The sequence below is a fragment of the Python bivittatus genome, unplaced genomic scaffold, assembly GCF_059951505.1.
Source record: "Python bivittatus isolate LINGU-HERP-01145 unplaced genomic scaffold, Pbiv_v1 ctg000700_np1212, whole genome shotgun sequence".
NCBI classification, from domain to species: Eukaryota; Metazoa; Chordata; class Lepidosauria; order Squamata; family Pythonidae; genus Python; species Python bivittatus.
Window position 1 is genome coordinate 22429084 of NW_028277098.1, and position 27713 is coordinate 22456796.

The window sequence follows — 27713 nt, forward strand, 5'->3', positions numbered from 1 at the left end:
ATTGTCCTTGCAAAATCCCTTTAAAGGCATAAGCCTAAATTTATGCTTGTATTTATTAAAAGTATTTTAAAATCATTCATATCGCCATCTCCTGCTTATGAGTACTGCTTAGCAAACTGGTTGAACACTGGGAAAAACAAAATGTTGGATTTAGATGGGCCCTGGGAGAGCTATTCTATTTTTATGCTTGTTGAAACTCACCAAGAAACCATTCAGATGGCAAACAGGTTTCAGTGCTAAGACGTTTCAGGTCTTACTGCTGATAATTCTGGAGTTGAGGGAAGATCTCTGTGTGTGAGAGAGAAACTGAGTGTGTATGCAGTATTTATGTGTCTCTCACTCTGCCTCATTTTGGCTTTGATCTTTACCGTGGCTTCAGAAAGTAATGCAACCATTGAGTGAAAAGAGATTCCCCCATTCCTCTTTTATGGGATTCAACAGTGAATGATAACATCTCATAAATGAGAACAGCTAGCTTTAAAAATTCCATTTTATTTTATAGGCATATGGATACATATAAACTTATTTGTGATATACAGAATGATAAAATAGACACTTTCTTGTTAGAACTGATGCTTAGCAGATCCTTCCCCTCCCCAGTAACTGAATGAAAAAAAATGTAAGTAAAAATTCTCTGTAGGTATGTTTGCTAATCAGAAAGTAATTCTTCATTTTGTATCAGCTAGGTAGATTTTTCAACTTTCATATATCAGAACATATCCTCTTTTGATTTAGGATTCTTCAAGGAAAAGCAATGTGACCCAAAAAGAAATGTGGCCTAATGATATGTTAATTTGTTAGCTCTGAAGTAAGTGTTGTAGGTGTATAAATATTTCTGATAATGGAAAAAATGATTATGTTACCATAGTAATTTATTATGAAATATGCTAACAGGTAACAAAGAAAAGGCAGAGCTGTTCAACTCCTATTTTTTTCTGTCTTCTCCCACAAGAGGATATGCTTTGCATCATATACTCATGGACAGCAGAATGATGGGCCTCAAGCCATAATCAGCAAAAAAATTGGGATGGATTTAAATATCCAAGGCTAGATCCTAGGATACTGAAAGATGATGGCCTGGCTCCAATTTTAAATGCTATATAATATTATAATATTAATATATACTATAATGTTAAATATTATCTTTGTGAAATCTTGGAGTACAGATGATTGGAAGAGACCAAATATTATCCATGTCTTGAAAAAGGGGAAAAAACTCAGGCAAGTCAGCTTGCTTGACATCAACACATGGAAAAATTCTGAAGCAGATCATAAAAGATTAATTTGTAACAACCTTGAAAAGAATGTGGATAGTCAGTATGAGTTTGTCAAAGCATCGGTATACTGAAGAACAAATATTGCTAGACTAACCTTATCTTATTTTTGATTGGGTAACTTTAGTAGATTGTGGGAAGACTGTAGGTAAAATATGCCTTGATTGCAGCAAAGCATTAACAAAATATGCTATCATGTACTTTGAATAGCAAGCTAATATGGGCTGGATGGAATGATGTTTAAGTGGCTCCATAGCTCACTCAGAAATCATACTCAGGAGTACTCATCAGCTATTTCTCAACTGAATGGGCGCCACAATGCTCACTCCTGGATTCTTCAGCATTTTTTTATTCTTCCACGACCTGTATAAGGATTGCAGGAATACTTAATCAAATTTGCAGATGACATAATTAGGTAGGTAGGGTAGCTTAGTTAATATCCTAGGAAACGAATAAAATTCAAAATAATCTTGATAAATTAGAGACATGAGCTGAAAATGACAATTAAATTTAACAGGGACCAGTGCAAAGTTATTCGCATAGAAAATAATAATAAATACATACTGTAGTTAAAGGAAAGAGAGATCTGGCTTTGTAGTAGTACTTGTGGAAAAAAAATCTTAGAATAGTAGTTGATTGCAGAGTGAGTCAGCAGTATGATGTTGCTGAAAAAAAAAGACAAAAGCAAACTTTATCAACAGTCTGTGCTATTTCTAAATAATGAGAAGTAACTGTTTATTTCATTCTGAATTGGTCAGACTGTATCTCAGATATTGTGACCAGATCTGGATACCACATCTGAAAAAGGACTCAGAAAAATTGGAACAAGTTAAGGGAAGAGCAGAAAAGATGGTCAGGAACTAGAAACTAAGTTGTATCAACAAACATTGAAGGAATTAGACATCATTTAGTCTTGAGAAGACTGAGTGGGTATGTGATAACATTTATCAATAAATGGAAGGTTTTTGGCAGGAATACTCAAGAAATTTTATCCATAATTCCAGAGTGCAGGACACAGAATAATGAATTCAAGTTAGAGTTTTTCACTAAATGTTAAAAAAAACTTTCCAACACTAAGAACAGTAAGTTCAAGAGTGAAACCAGATACCTAGATAAATGAGGTTAGACACCAATCTGTCAGTGATGCTTTAATTTGGATTTCTATACTGGTCATGGAGTTGGATTCTGTGGCGATATGTTTTTTAAAAAATAATCTTCAATATATATACAAAACTCAATTTCTTTACTGTAATAGATGAAGTTGCAAAGAATAAAGAATATTTAATTTCTGAATTTATGTAACAAAAATTAATATTTGAAACTCTGACATCATGAGTAGACTAATGTCTCTCGGGCAACATGTGGACCACCTGATACAGGTTCCTGTTTTCATATTTATTATACGAATTACCTAAGTGGCGTAAAATAGTAATGCAAAAATATGCACTGTAGGTCTTTAAAAATATGAGATAAATACTTTGGGGAAAATGGATTTAATACCTTCATGTTCAAAAGTCTGTCAAAACTTCTTTGCTATTTGGTATAATCCAATTGTTGATTGGTACATGCTAATCTCCAGATCCATTTCAACATCACCGTATTCCTTGTATATCTTACCTATGAACTCTTATTTGTCTTGTATTTGCTGGTATATTTTAAAAATATTGTTCTGTTACCAGAAGGAGATTTTACATTCTGCAGCAATAAGATGAAATGGTGCAGTGTTTCTAATCTATTGAGGCATGTTGATTTTTTTCTGTGGGTCCATAGAAATTTACCATCCCATCATAGAGTCAGAATAAAATAGCCTTTAGGTTAGTTCTCCAATGGGGATTTTCAGTTTGAGTTTTCAAAGCAAAGATCATTATGGGCCAAATCAGATGAGATGTCAGTAATGCAGTTAACAACTGCATGGAAGCCAATTGCCAGTATAGACATTCCTGATTTGTAGAGATGGGTTTGATTTGCTGTGGCCATGATCAGGACCCTGTAGCTGTTATTTTCATTGAATAAAAAATCTCTCACCAGCAAAGAATTAAAAACATATTTCCTTCCATAAAAAGATAAAGACTTCTTTGAGTTGAGTTCAACTTCTATTTACTACCTAGACATATTCATGTAGTTTTGCTTTGTTTGTTCGGCAGCAATATCTGTTTTCCATTGCCACTTTCTGGGATGATTTTTCAGTTTCTCAGTGAGCCAAGGATGTCCTGGTAGTCTCCCAACCAAGTATTAATCTGATCTGCCAGGATCTGATCTGGATTAGGTCCTCCTTACCTGCAACCCTTGCTTTTAGAAAGCCTTCCTTGCAATTGTGCAGTTCTGTAGATGGCAGTTTTGTTTGGCTCAGAGTGATCAAAATATGATGAAATATTGAAACCAATGTGACAAAATAATATTATCATATTTCAGCATCTCTGAGCTAATATTCAGATTGAGCTCATGCCTCAATAGATGGTGGACAAAAAATGTTATGCGTTTCATTTGGTAATCTGTAAGATCTGTGAGATTCTCATGACTGCATATAGGTCATTACAAAGAGTTTGAAAGCTCTGGGAACAAAGTGTGACAGATGCTACATTATTACTTAATGACACACCATTCAGATTTTCACGGCTCTGCCATTAGGAAAACCAATTTATATAGGTCATATTGCAACAGATATTTATTTGGAAGAAGAGGAGTCAAACAGAAAGTTTCTTTCAGTCGCTGTGATTTACATAAAGCTGCTGTTAAGTGAATCTTTGTAGTTCATTTAATCACTGGTTTGTAGGCTGAGCTGAAAAAATTACCATTTGGAATTCAGCCCCAATTTATTGATTTGGAACCCAAAGGACCTGTTCTACCTGCTGCTTCTTCTGGCAGAGAGAACTGGAGAGGCTTGAAGTATTTACTAACCCATTTTCTTTTTTTTTCTATCAGCAGTTCAGAAATAGTTCATATATCATGGTTTTATTGCAAAACATGTGCCCATTGTGGTTTTAAAGTACAGTTTATATTTTGTGAATTATACACACCCAGCCAATAGTGACTTTTTTGACAAGCCATGGATAAAGATTTTAGCTTGCTGTAATATGCAAATCCAATCTATATTAAGGGGGAGCATCAACTGTAATGCATTTGTACCCTAGCAAGAGCCACTCCCGAGGAATAAAGAGATTGGTGCTGGGCCATTAATGTAGAGGGATGGGGAATGGCCTTGAAGGACAGGAGGAAGAGTGACTACCAAGGCAATGGTCAAATAAGAGGGGCTGAGCCTGGGCCAAGAAAGTAACTTGAGAAAATGTCTCAGACAAGCCCCTCTGTAGTTCACACGGAGATAAATGGAGGGAAGGGGAAGTACAGACTAGCAAGATTGTTATTATAGTTGTTGCAATGAAAATAGTACTGACCTACATTGTACTGATTACTTAGTCTGGTCCAAGACTTGTAGGGGTGACTGTTAATGACCTTTCTGCTCTAGGAGGAACAATTGAAAAGACGGCTATATTTGAGGTAGTAAAGGAAGGAGCATAAAGAATTCACATGAAAATTGCCCTCCACAGTAGGGGGACTGCCATTTAAAATCATTATGCCATACTTGCCCAAGCTTTGATGTGAGAGAAACTCACATACAGGAATCAGTATATGATCTAGTGGGTTGCACCTTTGTTGATTCAACACACTGGATTCCTGCTAATATTTCTGTCTGGAAGTCTCTGAAATCTCAGTGTGTACTACATTGTCACAACCAATCCCAGACATGAGAAACATGGCAGGGAGAGTCTACTATCTGAATTTAATGTAACTATAATTGGCTTAGTTAACCCAATGTTCTGAGATTTTGTGGCCTGATGAACTATAAACTATGTGCCTGCATTACCAACTGCTGACAGGAATCCTATGTTTTGTCCTTAAAACATTTTAGTTTTACCCAGGACTTAGCCTGGACACAGCTCTCCATTCTGACTACCTTTTAAATAGAGGATAAACCATTGTAAAATAAAGCATGTGACTTCCTCTGGTAGTCTAGAAGTCACAGAAGTTCAACTTCCTTTTTGCACAGAAGCTTCACCACAATATTACAGAGATTGCACATTTTTTAATATATTTTTGTTTCAAGTCAGTATTGACTCCTGGCGACTGCCTGGACAAGTCCCTGCATTGGCCAGATTTCAGAAGTGGCTTGCCATTGCCTGCTTTCTAGGGCAAAGAGGGTGTGACTGGCCCAAGGTCACCCAGCTGTCTTCGTGCCTAAGGCAGGACTAGAACTCACAGTCTCCTGGTTTCTAGCCTGGTGCCTTAACCGCTACACCAAATTGATTCTGGTAAGCTGGTAAGCAAGTGTTTACCAACCGCTAGAATGGATTTTTTTCTCAAATGGGCATGGTCCATCATCTTATCTCTCCTCAGTATTAATTCTGAAATTTAACTGGGCCTTCACCTTGGCGGCACTACTCTCCGCAGTCCTGGGGACAGTATAAAAACATTCCTCTTCAGCAGCGTTTATACCTGTGTGGGGATGGCTCTGTGGAATCCCTAAGCCATGTGCTCCTTTGGGGCTCTCTTTATAGGGAATCCCGGAAAACATATCTATCCTATTTTAAAGAACTACCCTGGTAGAGAGCACAATGCTTATCTGTCACTTCTTCTGTCTGACCAGGACCCTGACATACCTTTCCAGATTGCCTGATTTTGGGCCATATCTATCCAATCTACACCTAAAGATTAGTACAAATGGTGGTGATTGTCACTGTTATCTGTATTGTTGTTACTATATTAACTTATTTTTATGCAATAGTGTTGTATTTTATGTCTCCTTTTTAGCTTTATTAATAATTATAGGTTTATGTATTTTTATTGTAGTGTTCCCTTTTTAGCTTTATTAATAATTATAGGTTTATGTATTTTTATTGTAGTGTTCTCTGGCCTAAAGGCCTTAATAAAGGTTTGATTTGATTTGAACAGGATTTACAGCAGGCTGTGGAGACTTAAGTAATAAGGTGGCCACAAACTTTCTGCAGAACATTGCCAATGCCACCGTTTGGACCTGCAGCAGCAGCACCAAAAAGCAGGGGCAATTTGGGAAGGGTTCCAGGACCACACCCACCTTCCATTTCTACTCCAACAATAAATTTTATGACATTTTACAAAAATGCCTTAGCATCATTTTGTCAAAGTATTTTTTTTAATTTATTGAAAAAATTGAAGATTAAAGAGAACTGAACATCCAGCACAGTATGTATATGTCTATCTGTGAAATGTTATATTCTCCCAGAAAGCTCATATGTTGCTGGAACTCTCACACAAACCTATTAAAAGTAAACATTAAATAAATCAACAATAAAAGTCCCGTTATTTAAATGTTTTGCATGATAGTTAAAGTGAGGTACAAAGGTTTTGAGTCTCCACGTTTTGCTTTTGATTCAGCCTTGAGTCAATTCCAGAAGCCTATGATTTATAGTTTGTTTATTTTCTAAATTGTCAAATGCGTGCCAGTGTGTGTATATATATATTTTTTTTACATGGAATTGCTTTGTAGCTTTCTGAAATACTTAACACATCTAGGAAATATTTTCTATTAAAAAAACCCCAACAGTGATGATGACATCATGTCTCTTGAAAACATTTCCTCTTTATGTTTTATAATGTGTAAATTTCCAAAAGGAAATGGTGTCACTCATTTTCCGCAAGTGGTTCATCAAGTTGCATTTTTCAAGACAAACTGTAAAAGAGCACACTTAAATGAAGTGTGCAGTCAGCTTTAGTTTGGGAAAGCTTTAAGAACAGGTTTGTAAATATCTATGTATTTGCTTACTTGTAATGATCAAGAATTGGTTCCATGAAGGTAGACAGGGAAATGTTTGCCAGTAGTGATCTAATGGGACCCATCACTTGAGGTAGCAAGACCCCTTGTCACCACTGGCAATTGTCACATGTCCTCTGATTCTTTTCTCTGCCACGTCTCCCAAGAAATGCCACATTTTGAAATATCCACCTGATGCACTCTCTTACTGCAGGATATGAGCAAATAATCAGATGAACTCTCTCATTGCAGGATATGAGCAAATAATCGGACAGGGTTTCTAGGCATTGCTACTAATAGATGCCAATAGAAGAACAAGTCCATTGCCCTCTTCTAGAGAAGCATGCCTCTCATTACCTTACACCCATCACACTATTCCTTTTCAGAGTAAGCAAAGTTTTGCAAAGTGCAGAAAATGATTAATAAATACTAAGCAAAAGACATTTAAAATGTTAGATATGACAAAATGGAAATACAGCTAAATCTAGTTTACACCAACTTCATTCTCTATACTGTTCCATGACTTTACATTCTTGCAACCATCTGTTTTCACCATACCCATACACAATTTTATACAGTGACTTCTGTTTTTAAACTTACCATCTTTCTCTTTTTGAGTATCTTATCAATTTGATTCAGCAATGACTTCCTTCATCTCTCTGTTTCTCTCAGCCCATTCACCCTTCTTTTGTATATTTGTTTTGTAATTCAGCCCTTACTGCTTCTATGTATCTGACCAATCCAACTCAAAATACCTCTTTTGTATTGTCATTAATGTTTGTATTCAATGGGCATTCATTTATCATTTATTCACTCATGACCCTATTTTTTCTTCTTCTATCCCACACACTTCTTAAGGAGCCCATTCCCAGTATATTCAACTATCACATTTTACCTGATAAACTCAACTATTACATCCATTAAGATGGGGAGCAGAAACATGCTCTTATATGCAACTATTGCCTCTTCTTTCTGACCAACACTAATTCCTCAAAAAAAAAAATGTCCCTCATTAAAGGCATAATGTAAAAGTGCTACATGGTTACTGATTGAAAATATGCAGCAATACAACATTACTTCTTACTAAGGATATGCAAAGCAATTCAAATATGGGCTTTTTGAGAATGGAACAGCTGGTTTGAGTGGTTTATGTACTGTACAAAATGGAACAAGTCTTTCAGATGCTTTGGTCTGAAAATGAACCAAAACAATAGTGCTTTCTTCTGGATGCAACCCAAAATGTGGTTATTTGGGGTAGAAAGTGTTGCGCACAGGTGTTGGTGATGTGACTGGAAGTTGCCTTGCCTCTTGCCATTATCTCTGAATTCTTCTCTCTGGGCCAGTCATGTCCCTCCTGCTATTTGCTCAGTCTGGGTGAGGGACAATCTGGGGTGAAGTTTAGAGCAAAGCAGCAGGCATTTAAGGAGTACACAGCACAGCGCGGGCTACTCCTCTGCATTAGTAACCCAGGAATTGAGAGCAAAGATCAGGAGCAAGAAGAGCTGCCCCTTCCTGGATATAAGTCCATGGTGACTTATGCGGTGGTGGTGGTGAACTGGATGCACCAGCAGATTGCCTGCCCGCTACCACCGAAGTGGGTCCAAAGGCAGCATGATACGGGGGCATTCCACACTTGCACTTGAAAACCCTTGCTATGCAGTCTGCGGCAACTGCATGGGGTGGGCCAGCAGGAGAAAGGACATGAGGCAACATCCTTGGGGATGTTGAAGGATCAGGTTGGACATCATCAAGGTGTCCCTACCAGCTCAGGCAATACAGTTTTGCCTCCCCACCCCCTTTTTTCCTTTTGGCTGCCTAAGCAAGTAAACAGCATTGATAGTTCTTTTGAAGATAGGATAAACTCTCTTCTCAGGGACTAAAAGAGGCTACAGGTGAGCAACATGGAGCCTCACTCATTAGTTGTTCAGAGTCTGAAAGGAAATAGCCAGGTGAGACATGTGGATCTCATCCATATGCATCTCTCTGCTGATGTGAGCCCTGGATTCATCCCAGCGAGTGAGTGACTGGTTCAGAACGACCCAGCTGAGTTGGTATCTTAAGGATGGAAGAAGAGGCAAGCAGAGTAAGATTTCTGAGCAAAGGCTGAAGTAGCCATCAGGCAAGAAGTGGCTAGATGGTCCAAAGAAATCAGATGGGACACATGCTATTCCTTAGATGATGGCTTTGGATTAAAAGCCATTCAGCATGTTGGAAGATAATGAATTCCAGCTCTTCCTCCATCTGGTTTTCTCGGTCTACTAGATCCCCTCATTTACCATCTTCAGCAAGCAAATGGTACCTTAAACATCTGTTCTAGTCATGAGTGCATGCTTCTTACTTCTTCCTTACCATGTATTGGGGTTGGGTGAAAATGAGTTTCTACTATAGTAGCTTTCAGCATTTCCCAAGATCCAGGTACTGGTGGGTCCTGCTGAATATGGCTCACACAGAAGATAAGGTGACCATAGCTGTGAACCACAGAGTTTAGTGTTTGTTGCCCCATCCATCCATTCAAATTTCAAAATTTTGTTTTGATGAACATAGTCCACCCTCCACCCCCCAAAAGAAAGAGGTTTTGTTCTGCTAAACCATGGCCAACCGATTCAGTGAAACTTTCAGAATGCAATGTTTTGTTTAAACTCAAGACAAAACACATTTCCTGTTTTGTGCAATACCCCTATGCAGTATCATCTTGGAGTCAGCGTAGTTCAATTTTAATCCAAATACTTCAATAAGAATGAATGTACGAAGGAGAAAAACAGGAAATTTTCCTGTTTTCTAAGCAGATGAGCTTATCACTCAGGAAATACAATCAGAATTGCTGTCTGGTGGAAAGTTCTGCATGACTGTAATGACAAACATAAGCTGTTGCATTTGCAAAACCACAAGTGTCTCTATAATTCCAACCTAGAACAATGTTCAGTGTCCAGTCAAGCAGGAGGAATACCGTTTACCTTCATAACATACCATCATCAACTGGAAAGCTTTACTTTTCTAGGAAATGATGATATCCTTTGACCCATGACTGTTTTTGTTTTTTAATTGCTGAGCAGCATTTATTGGTCAGAGCCAATGAGATTTATTTGGAAAAGGCCTCTTGCTTTCATCCATTATCCATCACTTGGGGATATAGTGGAAAGACTAAATTTTCTTCTAAAAGCTTCTCCCCACTTGTTCCACACCATGGCAGAAACACACCCCAACAACATATTTTTTTCTAACATGTCCACTTGATGTCACACACACACACGTTTATTACAGCCCTAAGGCCAGATACAATCAAAATATACAATAACAACCATCTTACATTTATATATATCTATAAAACAAAACAATTAATATTATTTAATCTAGTAATTAAAATAACAGTGCTAAAATATATCAAAGTAGGCTACTGTGTTGTGGAATTTTAACTCTAAATAATGGTGGAGTGTATTGTACAGATGGTAGCACAGAACTGGGCAACTTGGGAGGATATTTCTGGGTCTTTGTCTGAAAGGAGTAGCATTAGATGGAAATCACACTCCTTGCCAGGAAATCTCTTCAATATCGGGTATCTATCTATCTGTCTGTCTGTCTGTCTGTCTGTCTGTCTGTCTAGAATCCTTATATAGGGAGCAATATCGTAGCATATGGCTTAGTCTTTCTATTGAGCCATCTCCACATGGAGATAATCGAAGGTGAATAGGAATGCCCTTAAAACGTCCAAAAAGGACTGCTGAGGGCAATGCATCCATTCTAGCTAGGGTGAAAGTTTTGCGAAATTTCAGAATTGTAACAGATGTTAAATAAGCCAGCTTAGCCCAACAGTTCCTTCGCACTTGATGTCTGTATCTCATCCCCAGCCCATGAGTTAAACAGGCTTAAATCATCTTTAGCTGTGCTGCTGCCAAAGTAGCATTTTCCTCCTGTTCCAGTACCACCATAGCCTAGCTGCAAGGAAGGAAAAATCTATTACACTTCGTCACGTTTGCTCTTGGAAAGAAATCAGGTGATGGGCAGCAAGGGGGGTCCAACACAATCAAGGCAGTGTACGGGTTGGCAATGGGCGTGGCAAACGTCTGCCTACTCAAGGATTGGTGAAGCCCACTTCAGTTTAGCAGTGGGGAAAGGCCCGTAGGCTTGAGTTTCATTAACAATCTTGGACTGGGAATCTGCCCCACGAGCTTATTGACAGGAGGAAAAACTCTGGACTCTTAATTAAAACGTGCTTAAAGAAAGAACATTGGATCCAGCTGGTATATTCTTGACTTAGCTTGCTCTTACATCATTGCATCTGGTAAGCCCCATTCGTCTGCTTTTCTATGGCCATCTGAATCCCCTGCTGGAAAAAAAAATCTACAGCGCTCACTGAACTTGTCAGCCTTCTCTCGCACACCTGAATATCACTTAGGAATGGCTACAGTTCATAGCCGTTGCATGTTTGAACGCTCTGCTCCCGCTTCTCCACAGCACTGGCAAAAAGCGTAACAGTGTGTGGGTGAACGGAGGGATAATTTTTCTCAGACATCAACTTCCTGATTTATGTTAGGCAGACATTTCCTTTCAGAGCCACTTTATTCCTTTTCAGACACTGATTGATTTGATCACACTTATTTGTGGCTTATTAATAGCAGATGTTTGACATGGCAAGTTGCCGCTCTTATTGATATATATTTTGTTTGAGAGTAGTCTTCTGACAAATACTGCAGTTAATACATATTCATATCGTTCAATGGTTAACATTGTTCATATGTTTTATATTAAAAATACTGTATTTGGATGCTGGTCAAGCATAAGCTTTCTTTCAGCCACCCACATAAAAAGAAATTATGTTTTAGAATCCAGCTGACTTGTGGATAAGAACATAGAAATGTTTAAAAAGTATTAATGAAAGTTTAAATAAATACTAGTTACTTATAAACAAGATAGCTTACTGTTTTTTAAAAAAATGATTGTACTGTATAGGTAAAAAAAGATAAGCAGCCTATAATGTGATACTAAGTAAATATTATATATTCATCTTGCCATAAATTACCAATATACATGCTTTAATTTTAGAGGATAGAAATGTATTAATGTATTTAATATAAATGGCAGAGTGCCATTTACCAAGTCAAGATTTCCTCAGAACATATTCTCTTTTCCATGTTTTCTATGCTTCAAAATCTGACATTTAGAGACATTATGATCAGGATCAATTAAAAAACAAATCCTATTCATGTTCCACTTCATATATTCTATTCATGTATTAATAGCTATTGTAAACAACTAGTAACAAGAACATTTTAAAGTTCAGTCATAAAAAGGATTCTTCTATTTTTAGGAAATGAGCAATTTCACACAAACCATTAACATTTCCCCATATACAAAAACAAATTTTCTCTCATTACAGCTAATGATGACTATTTACCTTTACATACAGAATATAATTGAAAGATACACACACACACACATGTAATTTTTCTTATTTGGTGAAATATAAATGGCAATAATATTCTAGAATAGAATTGCATTTGTAAACAAGCAGTATTTACTTATATCTGACCATTAATGTCAGAATGCATCAGATATTCTGACATTACACTGATTTTATTTTATTTAAACCATGTAACTAAAGATATGCTAGAGCAGAGATTTTATTACAGGGCAATCATTGTATCTGTTGCTTTGCCAGCTTGTTACTGGTTAGGTCAAAAGACTAAGAAGTAAATGTTTTTATTTCATGGGAAGAAAGTAACTATGTAAGTCCAGTGTATAGTAGTTCACTTTTTAAATTCCTATAGCAGATAATGGAAACAATAGATATTTGCAAACTATGGGGATTTTAATTTTTAAAATTATTCTCATGGCCAATAAGTTGGATGGTAGATAGCATCCATTAACAATGAATTATCCCTCAACTTTATTCTTGTGGCCCTTGCATTGATTCTAATGAAGATGTAGCTCTAGAACTAAAAATGATGCCTTGAAATGCTTGAGTTTTCTTCCACTGGAACAGTGCCCCCTTGAAATGTTTTTCAAATTAGTTTTCTTATTCAACCCCCACCCGTCAATTTTGGACACACCCAATAACCAGCCCAGAGATAATTCTACACTTGTTATTGATGCTCTAAGAAAGCCAATTTTTGGAAGTTTTGTAAATATTTTAATTGTTTCAGTTCCTTCTCTTTATCGCCATTTCTGAAAATACTCCCTAAAAATGTAGACATGAACTTGTGTTAGCTATCACATGTTAAGACATCCCATGAAAGATGTCTTGCCCATGACAGAGGGCAGAACTAAGTCAGACTGTGTGTTTTCAGATGTGGTTGTGGAAAAAGTAGGAGTAGCAAGAACTTAGTATGCCACCTTGAGCTCCTGAATGTAAGGTGGGATATAAATAAAATAATAAAGTGCTAGGTATAATCTGATAACTACTACTAACTTACTAGTGAATAATGTACACTGATTGAATGTCCATCTTGAAACTAAACTGCAGACTCACAAATAGAATATCTGAATTAATATGGGAATTGTTGGGGGGTTTCCCCCCTTATCTTCTACTTTTGTTTCACCTCTCTCTTGCCCAATAAGGAATTTGAAAAACTTTGAAGCTTATATGGTACAATTTTTCCTATGGCTCAATAAATATATCTGAATGTAAAGTTTTAGATTTTCTTTGTAACTCCTGCCTTTATTAATCAGAACTGATGACTATGTGCCATGAAGTCAGCATTGACTCTTAGCAAAATCAGTAAATCTCCAAGATTTTTTTTTTCCCTTAGCAACAATCAGCGTTCAATAAAAAAGAAAGAACAGTAGCTCTATGTCATTAATGTATTCAAACATAATCTCCACAGTTGCCTTTGAAGGAATGTTATACTAGCTCTGATGCTGATCCAAAATCAAAACTGAGTTGCTGTTAATGAAGACATAATCCATCAAAGACATGGTATTTATGGAAACTATTATCCCTGGATTATTTTATGAAATATTGAAAGAAAAAATGTTTTCCCAAACATATGGAGAGTCCAAAAATGTCTCCTCCCTCCCTCCCTCCCAGTATACAATAAATTTTATTTGGAAAGAAATTATTGATTCAAATGACAAAATCTGCATGGATCACAATTTTTAAGAAGTTCCATTGTAAGAGACTATATGTAGCTCAGGGTTGAACTGTGGAGTCCTTGGTGCTCTCTGAGCTTGGTGGTTTTCTTGCAGATGTTTCATTACCTGACTAGGTAACATCATCAGTGCTAGTGAGTGTGACGTTTGCACTGTTTAAATACAGTAGGTTGCCCTGACAGTGTTGGTGGGGGTGGTTTTCTCCTTGGTAGTTCCTTGATTAGGGTATTGTTTTCTGCTTGATTGTTTGTCTAGTATTAATCCCTGCTTATCTGGGTGTTGGCTGCTGGAGAGGATGTGGTCTGGTCTTATAGACCATAGATGATAGATAAATAGATAGATGGATGGATGGATGGAGACAGTCTATCAAAAAACAACCCACACAAACCAAGTACTCCATTTCCAAACTAACAACCCAACCTTCCACAACACGAGCTGTGTAAGAAGATTATTCAGATGAGTACATACACACTGCAGCAATCCAGAACACCAGAAAAAGGAAACAGACCACCTATACAACATCTTCCAACAAAATGTTGGAACACAACTTTATTAAAAAGTGCCTGACCACTCAACCCACTACAGTGCAACCAACACAAGCTATGAAAAGAATAACACTACCATACATTAAAAATATCTCAGAAACAACCAATAGACTATTACAAGCACATGGCATCTCTGTAGCACACAAACCAACTAAAGCCCTCCAAAACATCTTAAGTAAACCCAAAGACTCAGTAGCCCAAGAAGAAAAAACAGGAGTCATCTACAACATACAGTGTAAGGACTGTAAAAGCCACTATGTAGGACAGACAGGTAGAAGAGTAGCAGAGCGTATCCATGAACACCAACTAGCAGTCAGAAGACACACTGAAAACTCCTTAATCTCACAACACATATACAAACTCAACCATAGTTTCAACTGGGAAACTGTAAGCATCCTAAACCAAGCTAAATCCAAAAAAACCGCTAGGGAATTCCTGGAAGCTTGCATTCAGACAAATCAATCATCAATAGACACATAGAGATAAACCACATTTACACACCATTCAAAAGAGACAAAAGCTAAGAAGGAAACAAAAATACCAGGCCACATCCTCTCTAGCAGCCAACATCCAGATAAGCAGGGATTAATATCAGACAAAGAATCTAACAAAAACCAATACCCTAATCAAGGAACTACCAAGGAGAAAACCACAACCCCACCAACATTGGCAGGGCAAGCTACTGCATTACTGTAGTACTGTACTGTACTACAGGGAGCAAACCCTACACTCACTAGCACTGATTATGTTACCTAGTCACTGGTGAGATGGGCCTTGGTTCCAGGCTGAGATCCAAAGCTTCCACATCAGAATTAGGATTGAGGCTGCATCTTTTCTTTCTCTTCTGGTGTTGGGATTTATTTCCTAAATTTCTGAAATTCATTGGCTTACTCATCTTCCAAGAAAGTTGATGTATCTAGCTGGAGCCAGAATTTTGAACTTAGTGGAGAGCTCTCCTCACTTTGCTGGGCTGATTTCCTCCTGCCAATAATAAGAAAGACCTAAGTAATTCAATCTTCAGAAGGGACCTGATTACCTCTTTGCTAGTTTCCTGTTGTAATGGCAGAAAGAAACCAGTGATCCACAGTTGAGGAAGAGAGGGATGAAGAAGGAAAAGATGTGTGTGAGCATAATATATGTGCAAATGGAAGTATGTAACTGTATAGTCTCCAACTCCAGCTGGTAATTTTTGTTGCTTCATTCATGATTTACATCTAAGATGCTTCATAGGAAAGATGAAGGAATTTCATAAAGAATCCAAATAGCATTGTCCTGCACTTGTCAGGATGGTGACCACAACATCAAAACATGCATACGTACAAAGGGGGTGGAGCTTTGATCACATGATCATAGGAACTATCTTGACTTTTTAAAACTTCCCTACAAATACCCTTTACAGTATATATTTAAGACTGTGAAACACATACAGTATTGCTTTACAATCCACTCAGCTACTGAGCTTTATAAATCTACAATAAGATTTTTTGGCTTTGTGTTTTCAAGTATCTTGACCTGCCCTCTGTTACATGAATCTGTAACATGTTTCATGTAACATGAAACTGTTACGTGAATCAAGCATGATCTTGAAAAGTAACAGGCTAATAGAGGTAGTCTTTTACCATAATTAGAAATATTTTTAGTAGCAGCTAGTTTATTTATAACTCTGAGTACAGCCTTGGATAATAGTGTTTTGGAGAATGAGTCTACTTTCAATTCACAGAAAAGCCTTGATGAAAATGTACACATCTGGAAAACATTATATTTTATCCTAGCGAAACCAACTCCTCAGTATATATGCACACAGATCATAAGGGGAACATGTTGTCCTGAGAATTTTCTCTTCAGAGGATACTCCCTCCTGTTGCTGCATAGAAGTCTGATGGGCGATTCATTCACAGAAGTCTCCCTCAAGGCTGTGAATCATTCTCTTACAATGTGAATGTCAGGCTGCTTACTGAACTACTTGCCTTGCATAATCAAACAATGCTAGTTCACAAATTGGTTTGCTTTTCAAAATGTTTAAAAGTTCCATTAGCATTATTAAATTAATACACATCTCTAAATATCTCACTTAAGTCCAACATTACTTTAAAGAAACTCTACCGATACTTAAAGACAGAACAATGGCTAATAATAATGTTTTGAGTTGCAAAAAATTCTACAGGGCTCCTATGCTTTTTATCTACTTATATTTATTCCATGCTATGTACATTTATTCAATGTTGGTTTTAAAAGTTTAATGTCCTTCTCTCATTCCTCATTTATGGGCCATCCTGGCCATTTTATATTGAAACACATAAATATATAAACTCCCAAAAATTTTGATAAAGTTTAAATATTAGTGTAGCTATTTAAAATGTTTGAAAACAGGCCAGAGCAAGAAATCATTATCTTCCCTGCCACAACCCACCTTAAACAAGTCAGTTATTTTCAGTGAAATATTAGCAGTTTCGATATTAATGGCTTTATGTGATTGCAAAGAAGAATGTATTTAAATTCTAAAATGTGTATGCAACCCATTAATTTCAAATAATGTATGATCACTCATGAAAGGTGGATCAGGAGGTCAGAGCCCAGCTGCCAAGTTCCACATCCGGGTCATATATACTCTAGAGATCACAGAGAAATGCGGGGAACTTCTCCAGCTGTGTTTACCATGCATCATAAGCTATCCCTGATTGCAGTGTGAAAAGATACTTTTTTCAGGAATTCCACCTCCTACTTGCAGGGTCTATAGATCTGGTAAGGATCAAATTTCAGAGACAAACAGATGCTGCAGGTCAAGAGTTGGCACCAATCAATCTCCTGAGTTGTGCTGGCAAATGCCTTCCATTGGATGAGCATCTGCAACAGATGCAACCAAGAGTGCAGACTGGATGGATAAGGTTTCATAGATATAGCTAGTGGATAAATGTATATGGTCAGTTCAGAACATGTGCTGTGGTCTTCTCTGAATTCTCTGAGTCAGAAGCTGAAGGGACAAATCAGACAGACTATCAACCTTAGTTATCAGACACCTACAGCATCATCAGGAAACAATGACCCTGAGCAGGTGAAACCTGAGTCAGTTAATTGGGGTCAGATTTTGGTAGGCACATAGCTGGGCTGAAGAAAGGAAATCGGCATATTTCCTTGAAGAAGTCAGCAGCGTCTCTAATCAAGGCATGTCAGCATATGGGGTTATATAAGAGCAACTTCCAGGCCCCTGTCCTTCTATTGACTTTGGGTCTGCATTTTTATCACTCTTGCTCCTTGTCCTGAATTCAGACCAGCTCATGGAATTTTCTGGTCCTCAAAACTGGACTGTTACAGACAACTCTTGTGGTTCTGCCTCTGCCTGTCTTCCGCTAGCAGATCACTAACTGTTCAAGTTACAAGGCAAGTTATGATCCCTGTGAACTTCTAAGGCTTAATTGCTCTCTAGTAATTACTCACCCAATTTCTGACTAATATCAGGAAGTTTATGACATGGTAATAAAATCTTTCAAACATGTATTTGTCTGGCTTTCTGTTTTGTCTCAGGTGGCACAGGATATTATGCTAGGTGGAATCAATAGGTATGTTCTCAAGTTCTCCACACTGACACACATTGTTTGCATCATATTTGCTCTCAGAACCCTAATAGGTTCAAAAGAACTCATCTGCTTGTTGCTGAAGATTCCCTCAGAAACACGATTTTCCCCCTTGCACTTCTATCAATGCTGTTAGAAGCTGAACAGGACAAAAGAATTACAGGTAGTCCCCAGTTTAAGAACAAGTTCCATTCCCAAGATCTGTCCTTAAGTCAAATTTGTATGTAAGCCAGAACAGTATTATTATAAAATACTGTATAGGTAGTATTGCATAATGGATTCGAACCATTGTGTATTTAAGTTGAATTTTGCTACAATTGGCTCCGTTCTTAACTATGGGTTGTCTGTAGCCTGGGCATTCTTAACCCGGGAATACCTGCACTGGATCTGCTGCACACCAGCACTGCCTTCTTCAGATTGTGCTGGTCAAATATTAGTGCTGCTCCCCTTCCATCTTGATTGCCCGGGGATCTTTCCATTCAGGAGCTGCACGTGTACTTCCATCATCATTACAAACTTAAGAGAGAACAAGCCACATTAAGGCAAAGTGGCAGAAAGCAACAGAATATTTTATATGGAACTTTTCTAAGACGGCCAATAAAACATGTACAGTATGTAGATTTGGGAAAGCTGTCTGAAGAACACATGTGACCCAAGTAGGACAGGATTGATTCTATTTATGCTTTAACTGGCTCTATTATTCACTAACATGCTAGATGCTCCTGAATAATCCTGTATGTAATTATTTCACTTCTTTCATTGTCTTTTCCATATAAGTCAGATGACACAATATGGTTCATCTTCTGACAGACCTGAGTCTCCTGCCTTGCTTCCCAGAGTATTGTTTGTTTGTATATTTGACTACTGTGTTTGTTTCTATTTCTAAATAACTGCGTGGGGGGTTGTGTATAAGAGACTTTGCAGATGGCTTTGAATCACTCCATTGTGCAATCTATCATTAAGAGTTCGGCTTCATTTTCAAACCACCAAACATTTCATGCCAAGTAGCAACTACAGATATGGGAATAGCTCCCCATATTAGTATTCTATCTTTTGTGGGAAATCATCTTTTGTGGGAAGTGGAAGATGAAGTGCATCAGTTTTGAGAATGAAGGCATGCCTACCCAATTTAAAAAACAGATCTAGGATTAGTTTTTACTGTATGATTCTGCTGACAGTAGAAATCAGCACTAACTGTGTTGCATAGGGAAACTAACTCAAGTATAGGATTGGTAATCTCATGCTATTACCTTGATTCTTTAAAAACATCTAAAGAACTGCAAATGCTTTGTGCTTTGCCAGCTGCTTTACAACTCTGACTATTTGGCTGGGCATGTTGTGTGTTGATGTGTTGTAATTACTGGAATGGATGATTGTACCTCTTATCTTTGTTGGCTTATGGAGGCAGTCTCAAGTCCCTGATCTCAAAGTAGAAATCAAATCCTTTTTGTTTAAAATCGTCCTTACTCATTTATTAATTTTACTATGTATATAGATTCTTCATCAGAAAGGTCTAAAGCAGCTCACAGCAGAAATAAGATTATTTTAAGAGAAATGAAACATAACTACTGCAGATAAATAATTACAGAAAGGATAAACCATTCAAAGCTAAGGTAAATTAAAAGATCTGGGAAGATAGGAGATCTTTGCCTGGTATCAGAAAGGCATCTAGGTGGGCTGCAACTTAGCATATCTCTGGTAGTATTCTACAGTCTGGGCTCCATCATCAAAAAGAACTGTTTCCCTCTATCTACACATTCTGCAGCTGTCCGGCCCCTAATTATGACAGCCAAATTATTACCTTGAAGTGGACCCAGAAATGTGTGGACAGGCTGTGAGTGCGGTGAAGTCAGATCTTCTATTCTTAAATAGAGTACTTCTGCCTTATTTCTGGATTATTTTCACGTCCAGAACATGAGTAGAATTATCCTTTGGGTTGTTCTTAGACAATGTCTTAGTGGAACCTTAGACCCAAAGGAATGTGAATACTTGGGATATTTCTATTACATGTTTATGGAAACTAATCTTTCCTCAGTTCTGAATGGGGCAAAATTGGGCCTACACGGTAAAAACAGAATAGGTTAGGTTAGATCTGAAAGAAGATCCAATCCTCCATATATGTTGCACATACTGAAATTCTTTACTGTTTCAGGAAGTGGGATGGGTATTAAAATACTTTTGGTTTCACTATTTGGATGAGAATGCATGTCAAACAAACAAACAAACAAACAAACAAACAAAAAAAACCACCAAAATTTTTGCAGGCTTTTCTGTAAATTGGTGAGAAAAATTGTATGCAGTGAGTATTTAAACATCAGGAATCACTTAGAAGTTGGTCTGCCTACTCATTCCATCAAATGAATATGTAATTTTTCTTGTGACTGTTCTGTGAACAGATTCCTCTGCTATGTAGCCAGAGGTCTTTGCTAAGATCCATGCCCAGAACTATCCTTTCAAACTCCTTCAGATTCTTAAAAAAAGGGGGGGGGAAACCCTGAAGAAATATATATTCATCCTGACCAGGCATGTGTTTATCTAAAGACTGATGTTGTTAATATAATTATAGGACTGAAGTATTTTTAAATGGACTAGATATTTAGCACTGATAACAGTGTAACTGGACCCAAGGGGATTAAATATTCACATAATGAAGATAGGCAGCTCAGAGAAATTTTTCATAATTAGAAAACTCGTTCTGAGGAGGGCTCAAGAGTATTGCCAGTGAGTGAAGACTGTGCTACTCATCCGAATTTAGGAAAGGAAGGTGGTTGCATTGAACCCCTTAAAGTCAGTTATACTCCAATATATCCAAGGGTTTAAGTTATAAAAACCATGTTATTCAGTTTGGGTTAAGGATATTCTAGATCAGGACCCATTTCCCTCCTCAGCCTAGCAACCCTTGAGAAAATGAGATGATAATATAATTCTACTGTAAACATTATCAGTGGCCATTCTTTTGGTACTTCATTATTACAGATCTCATGGTAGCATCACTTTTCATATGGAAAGTTAACAAGATAGCAAGAAGTTGAATATACAACCTCCCTCCTCCATGCCTCCCATGCAGTGATCTATCTCAGTCCGCTGATACCTGTTCCCCCAGGTCTCGAACAGGAATCTTTCACAATGTGCCAGCTACTGGGATCCAAATGTCTGGGGTATATACACTATTCCATGTGGTTTAGGATCTCTTTGTGCAAAGGAAGATATGGGGTGCTTTAAAAAGTAAGCTTCTAAAGCAATTTGAGCTGGTGCTTGCTTTGACAAGACCACAGTGGGACATTTGAAATATCTTCTGAGAGCCAGGGTATTTAATAGTTGCATTTGGGAGACCCAGGGTCAAGTCTACCCTGTGGCATGAAAACTTTGGGCCAGTCACTCTCTCTTGGCCTAATCTACCTCACAGAATTGTTGATGGGAGAACAAAATGAAGGGAGACCACGTGAAAGCTGCCTTTAGTTCCTGGAGGAAAGACGGGATACAACTTAGGTATTTCTCTAGGCCTCTTTAAGGAGCTTTAAGGCACAGCAGTACCATTGTGAGTAAAGAAATAGATGATTAATGTGGGATTGAAGCTAGCACAAAGTACTCTATTCAGCTACACTAATGGTTGAAAGCAGAATCATAAAAAAACACTTTGAATTTTTGATGAGTCTTAATTCTGGGCTGGTTGTTTAAAAACAGTCAGCCAAGTACTAATGAGGTGCTTGTTCACGTCCACCATCTGTCCTTGAATTCCAGCCACAAATTCTCTGTGACTTACACTAACCATTCATTTTTATTAAGACTGACATGTCTAAGGTTTTCACATTCTCTGGATTCCTTGCTTGGCTCCTATGCTATCAGTATTACACAGCAAGGATCTCAGTGCATGAGTTAATTTAACCAACTACCATATGTTTATTACCCACATTAAAAGTTCATACATACAGGCTTTTTGTAGTAACCACAGTACAAGGAAAGAAGTAAGCATATGAGCAATTCAGCCCACAATTTGGAAAATATTCACTCAGATCTTAATAGTACTGGGGCTTCCCATAAACCACCAACATAGAATAACTCCTTTATTACCAAGATTATTTTTTTTGTCTGGCAAAAGCAAATAGTAAACATCGAATCATATTGTGGATCCGGCTAAGCTATTGTAAAGAGGATGTTTACTTTGTTCATGTTATCCATGCTGGAATTCTACTGAATTGTCTTTTAACCTTACCTGTCATGTACAGTTAAGTTTTCTCCTTATAAGCAAATGTGTGGACTGGTCCCAGTCAAAAAATGTAATTTTTTTAAATTAAAGAAATAGTCTAGTGAAATATCTGGAAAATCACAATTATTGCTGGGAGGTGTTGAATCTGTTTCATGCAGACAAGAATGGATTTTGAAACACATGCTGGATTATGAAGTTTGTTTTTTATGATTTTTGTTTTGTTCTCAGACGTGGTGTTCCGATTTCTATTGTAACATTTGGTCTAAAAGTTTTATTTTTATTTCTTTTGACTGCACTAGAGCTTCTTGTTTAGTCCTCTTCAAGCACATCCAAAACAGTTTTAATTTCCATCAAGAATATGCTGAATTTTCTCTGCACCTTAATCAGTTCTTGCTCTCTTTATCTATCTTTTTTTTAAAAAAATAGTTGATTCATTCTCAGTTTTAGCACTTTATTAGCAGAGAAACAATGATACTAAAAAGATATCAAAGGAGATTAGGCTGTATCCTAGAAACCAGACAGTAACCAAAACTCTCCATTATTTTTATTGCCCCCTTTCAGAAATATACAATAGATAAAGACAAGAGGAGGTAGTCAACTAATCTCATGTCCAAAGTCCTGTGGGCACAGTGTGAAGGTAGTCACAGCTTAAATTTATCACTGCTCTTCCCGATGCTCCAATTGTTTTAACCTAAGGAGAAATTCTCCACTTCTGTTTACCAGATCTGTAAACCACCAGTTTCTCCAACAAACATTTGAGGAACCATTCAAGTGCCTGTTAACTGCATCAGATAGTCTTGAATGCCATTCGTACCCCTTTGGATTGTGAGATCAATGTATTCTAATGCCCAGGCTGGAAATTAAATTCTTTCAGAAGATCTAGAGCATGCTGACAGAAAGGGCAGCTATTCTTCCCAAAGACAATTGCTTTACTAGATGCAATATGACTAACTACAAATTGATGGGCCACCCTAGAAACTGAGAGCCAGTTTGGTGTAGTGGTTAAGGGACCAGGCTAGAAACTGGGAGACAGTGAGTTCTAGTCCCACTATAGGCACATAGCCAGCTGGGTGACCTTGAGCCAGTCACTGTCTCTCACCCTAGGAAGGAGGCAATGGCAAGCCACTTCTGAAAAATCTTGCCAAGAAAACCACAGCAGAACAACAATAAAAAACTATAAATTGTTGGGCCATCCTAGAAACCTCACTAGCCCAATTCTAAGGCTGACAGGAGTAAGAACAGAAGGCAAAGAATCCACCTGCTTAATACTCAGGTTTTATGAGCTCCAAGCCTCGTTCTTCCTTCTTGGCTACATTTTTTGCAGCTTTTCCCCCCTCTTTATTCATTATACAATATCTTACTCTCATTCTCATTTTTGCAGCAATTATTCTCCACCATGCATATTTTTACCATTCCCCCATACATTCTTTTTCAAACTCTTCACTACATTACAAAGTGCCATGGAAATGTGGTTCCACACATTTCCATGGCACTTTGTAATGTAATTCTGTTTCAAGCATCTTCCACATTTGTTTTCCTTACCCCTACTTTCCATTCATTCTTTTGGGAAATTATTCTGTTTTCTAGTATTTTTTGCTACAGGACTTCTCTTCCTGTAGTCACTCTGCTTTTAACTCTAGCTTCTTTCACTTCTTCCCTTTTTCTTAAATGTCCATTTTGACCCCACTAAATAATGGACTGCACCCCCCAATACAATTGGACCTTCTCAAGAATATATTTTAATATCCTTAGAGGTAGATAAAATAATAATATGCCAGCCCTTCAGAGAATATGCCCATGTGAATTAGAGGTGAAGAGTTGATGAAACGTTTGATTGTAAGATGTAGATTTTATACCAATTCTCATGCTAAGTTATAGCAACTACTACTTTTAAAAAATGCCTACCCAACCAGACAAATGTTATACTTAGTATTTTTTGGTAAACAGAAATCCAAAAATGCATCTGGCATTTCAAAGTTATCTGGGAAAAAACATCTATTACTTCTTCCAGGAAAGAAGTTAATTAGTAGTCTTTTTTCAATCACTTTGTCATGTAATTTCAACTTGATTATTACATTTTACTCTAGAGGTTATCTTCAGTCATTCAGCTACTCCTACAGGTCTTACAGGCAAACTGTCTTAACTCTGTGATTAAAAGTAATCTTAAATGAAGAGGAGGAGGGGAAGGCAACTCCCGCAGTTGGTTTTGAACCAGTGCAAAGATAACCTCAAGAGTAAAATGTAATAATTAAGTTGAAATTGCATGTTAAAATGATTGAAAATGCCACGTTTGGTTAACTGACACTAAATGAGTACTCTTTATGTATAAACCACCAACAAGAATTTGATGCTAGAATTGCATTACTCTCAGCATTACTGCCAGGGTAAAATTTTAGAGTCTCAATTAATCAGAATGAGCAGGAACAAGGGCATTAGTGAGGGGGGGAGTGTCAAAAAAGTCAAGATGCCTGTGACTGTATAATCAAAGCCCTACCTCTTTTTTACGCGAGTTGCGTTTCAGTTGTATCCACTGGATTGTCTTGCTCATTTGGAAATAACTAAAGCAACACACACTACTATGTAAAAAGAGGCTTTAGCATTGTTTAACAGCAACACAAATGACCTACAGCAGGTCCATTTCCAAACACAAGTTAATATTCAGTCCTACTTAAAACCCTGGGTGGCTGAAGGGGCACAACAGATTAATTTTTCAGCCCATGCTAGATTTCCCCTTCATTGAAAAGAAAGAATACCTTCAGGTGGGGGTTGGGGGCGGTTTACTGGGGTTGTAGAAACACCAGGATTTTTACACAGCGTCCCGTCCCTGCCTTCATACTATAGACTTTATCTTCACTGTACATGCACATCATTAGGAGGTAACTATTTAAAGACAGACACATTAAACATTGCATATATGATTGAATGTTGATTCCAGGTTTTCTGTCTTCCTGTAAGAAAATGAGCTACAGAATGGCTTATACGTCATCCAGCACTTGCAAGTTTTACTTCTTACAATACTATCTGTATTTAGAGGTTTATTTAAGGGAAAAGGATGGGAGAAAGTTTTGACATTATGCAACTCCAGATGAGTCAGTCCCTTCTATCCATTTCTCTTCCTCACATCCGTTGCCTTCCTTTGTTTCCACTGATTTGTTCTCTTTTCATTTTGAAAGAAAGCTCCAAGAAACCTAACTAGAGGAAGAATGCAATTCAAAGAATAAAGAAAGCTGAGAACGCCACCTTTCATCTAACAGCTTCTCAGTTTTTTTTTAATTTAGTTTAGAAGAATAAACTGATTTTAGTGAGTCAAAAACTGACAGTTGAGCCTTCATAAGTACGTGTGTAAACACATGGAGACATTCTTTTTTTTTTTTCATTCAATGGGATCCACCCTATAAGTAAAGCTTTCAGGGAAGCATGCATAGTATAAAGGACAGTATGATCAAATACAAAGTAAAATGAAAAGTTGCAAGCAAAATACATTTACAAAAGCAGAGGAAAATATTGAATGCATGCTACCCCCCTATTTCGCTTTCTCTAGTATTGTGTGCTGCGTTCTGGCACTGATCCTGTGTACCTGCTTTAGGAAGTCCATGTGCTGAGCTTCCTCTACCTTTTGCAGGAGGACTATACCCTGTTATGGAAGCCCAGCATGCTCAGGTTGCCTGGAGTAGGCATGCAGGTCAGAGACAGGACCCACCATGATGCTGCCCAAGAAGAAGCCTGGAAGAGCCAACCTTGGACAAGAGGGAAAATGAGACTAGACAAGTGCATTTGTCTTGGGTGGTGCTCAGAGTTGGGTTGCAGGAACCATTGCTGTGAACACTAAGGTCACTGAAGGCCAGCCCTGGTCCTGGGACCAAGTCCTGGCAGCAGTCCAGTTCTGGGTATGTGAGTCTGCCTTGCACAAGCCCTGCTGAATTGCTGCCACTCTGCCTGGATACCTGACAGCTGGCTTGTCCTGCCAGAGCAGGAGCTCAGTCTGGAATCACACAAATTCATTCATTATTTTGGGGAACGATGGCATCACAAAGTTTGACAGCTCCTGGCATTAGCATCAGAAGGACAGGGTAAAAGTAATACATTTAAAAATGCAATTTTGGATGATGATATGCATTTCAGTTGCTACGGATTACAAAAGGCAGGAGAGGGACACGGAGTTGATATTTTTTGTGCCAATTTTATATTCTTTATCATAACCACTCCTCCCCTAAATCTGTTGTGAAAACGCTGTCACTATGTTATGATATGTATACATTTATCACAATTTGTACATTTGCTTACTAAAATCATATCCTTTCTTTTAATTAGTAGTGCCCAAGGTAGTTAACACCTATTATATAAAAACGTAAAGATACAATAAAACAATAAAGTGCAAAATAAAAAATCTAAGGTCTAGGGTAATATCAAACAAGAAAAGCCAATGAAAAACAAGTGCAATCAATTTCCAAATTAGTATGTTCTGTGAGTGGGCCTCAGAGTGAGGAAGCTACCATAGGTGGCAGATGCTAGAAAATAAGAATATCTAAGGGAAGTGTCTTAATTGGGGCAGAACTGTATCTGATAAGTAAAGAGAAATTCAAGATCTGGAATGATGAAGCTAGACTACCAGGTCTAAACTGCACAAACCTGGATAATCATAAGATGGCAGCAAAAAGCTAGAGCAAACCCTAACTCTTTGCTTCCTTTTAATGATTGTACAGATTTTTGTAGCCCTTGATGAGGGAAATGGCTGGATAAGGCAGAGAAATCAGACACTGTTCATCAGCCTAGAATTAAAGACTTTCCTTCCTTAACTCTGCAAATCTCACCCAAGGCTTATTTATGGGTCATCTCCAAAAATTCTACTTACAGGGAATGATTTACTTTTGAGGAAACCAGTATTTCAAGGAATTACTTTTTTCAGATAGGCATGCCTTTCCCCAGCTATTGTGTTTGTATTCTCTGTTGCCTATACTCTGGAGAACTGGACTGTGCTCAGGGTAAGTAGTTTCAGATCAGAGGATGATTTCTCTCCAAAGTAGGGAAATGGATCTGAAGAGTTCTCTCCTAAAGGAGTTGAAACTTGCTGCACTTCAGGCTTTTGAAAATGTTTACCTCCAGGATTTAGAGAACTTTTTCGGAGGAGAGCTGGAAGGAGGGAAGACCAGAGGTAGTACTAGATACTGTATGCTGTGTGAGCAAAGGTAGCTTGCCATATTCAATACTGCAGTCTAACTGGCTTTTGCAAGAGAACTGCCAATC

General features: G+C 37.7%; 1 long non-coding RNA gene and 1 pseudogene across 2 annotated transcripts in view; both read right to left on the reverse strand.

The window, feature by feature from the left end:
• Positions 1 to 480: 480 nt before the first annotated feature.
• Positions 481 to 27713, reverse strand: part of LOC148214145 (uncharacterized) — a 42129-nt gene continuing 14896 nt past the window's right edge. Inside the window, exons 3-4 of one of the 2 annotated variants that reach the window (XR_015798545.1) lie at positions 1839 to 1939; positions 481 to 1637 (exon numbers count right to left, since the gene is read on the reverse strand). This is a non-coding gene — a long non-coding RNA (uncharacterized LOC148214145). Of the gene's footprint in view, positions 1940 to 27713 lie in introns of both variants that reach the window. The other variant, XR_015798544.1, reaches the window with a different exon arrangement.
• On the reverse strand, positions 23028 to 25017 carry LOC148214146 (glutaredoxin-1 pseudogene; annotated as a pseudogene).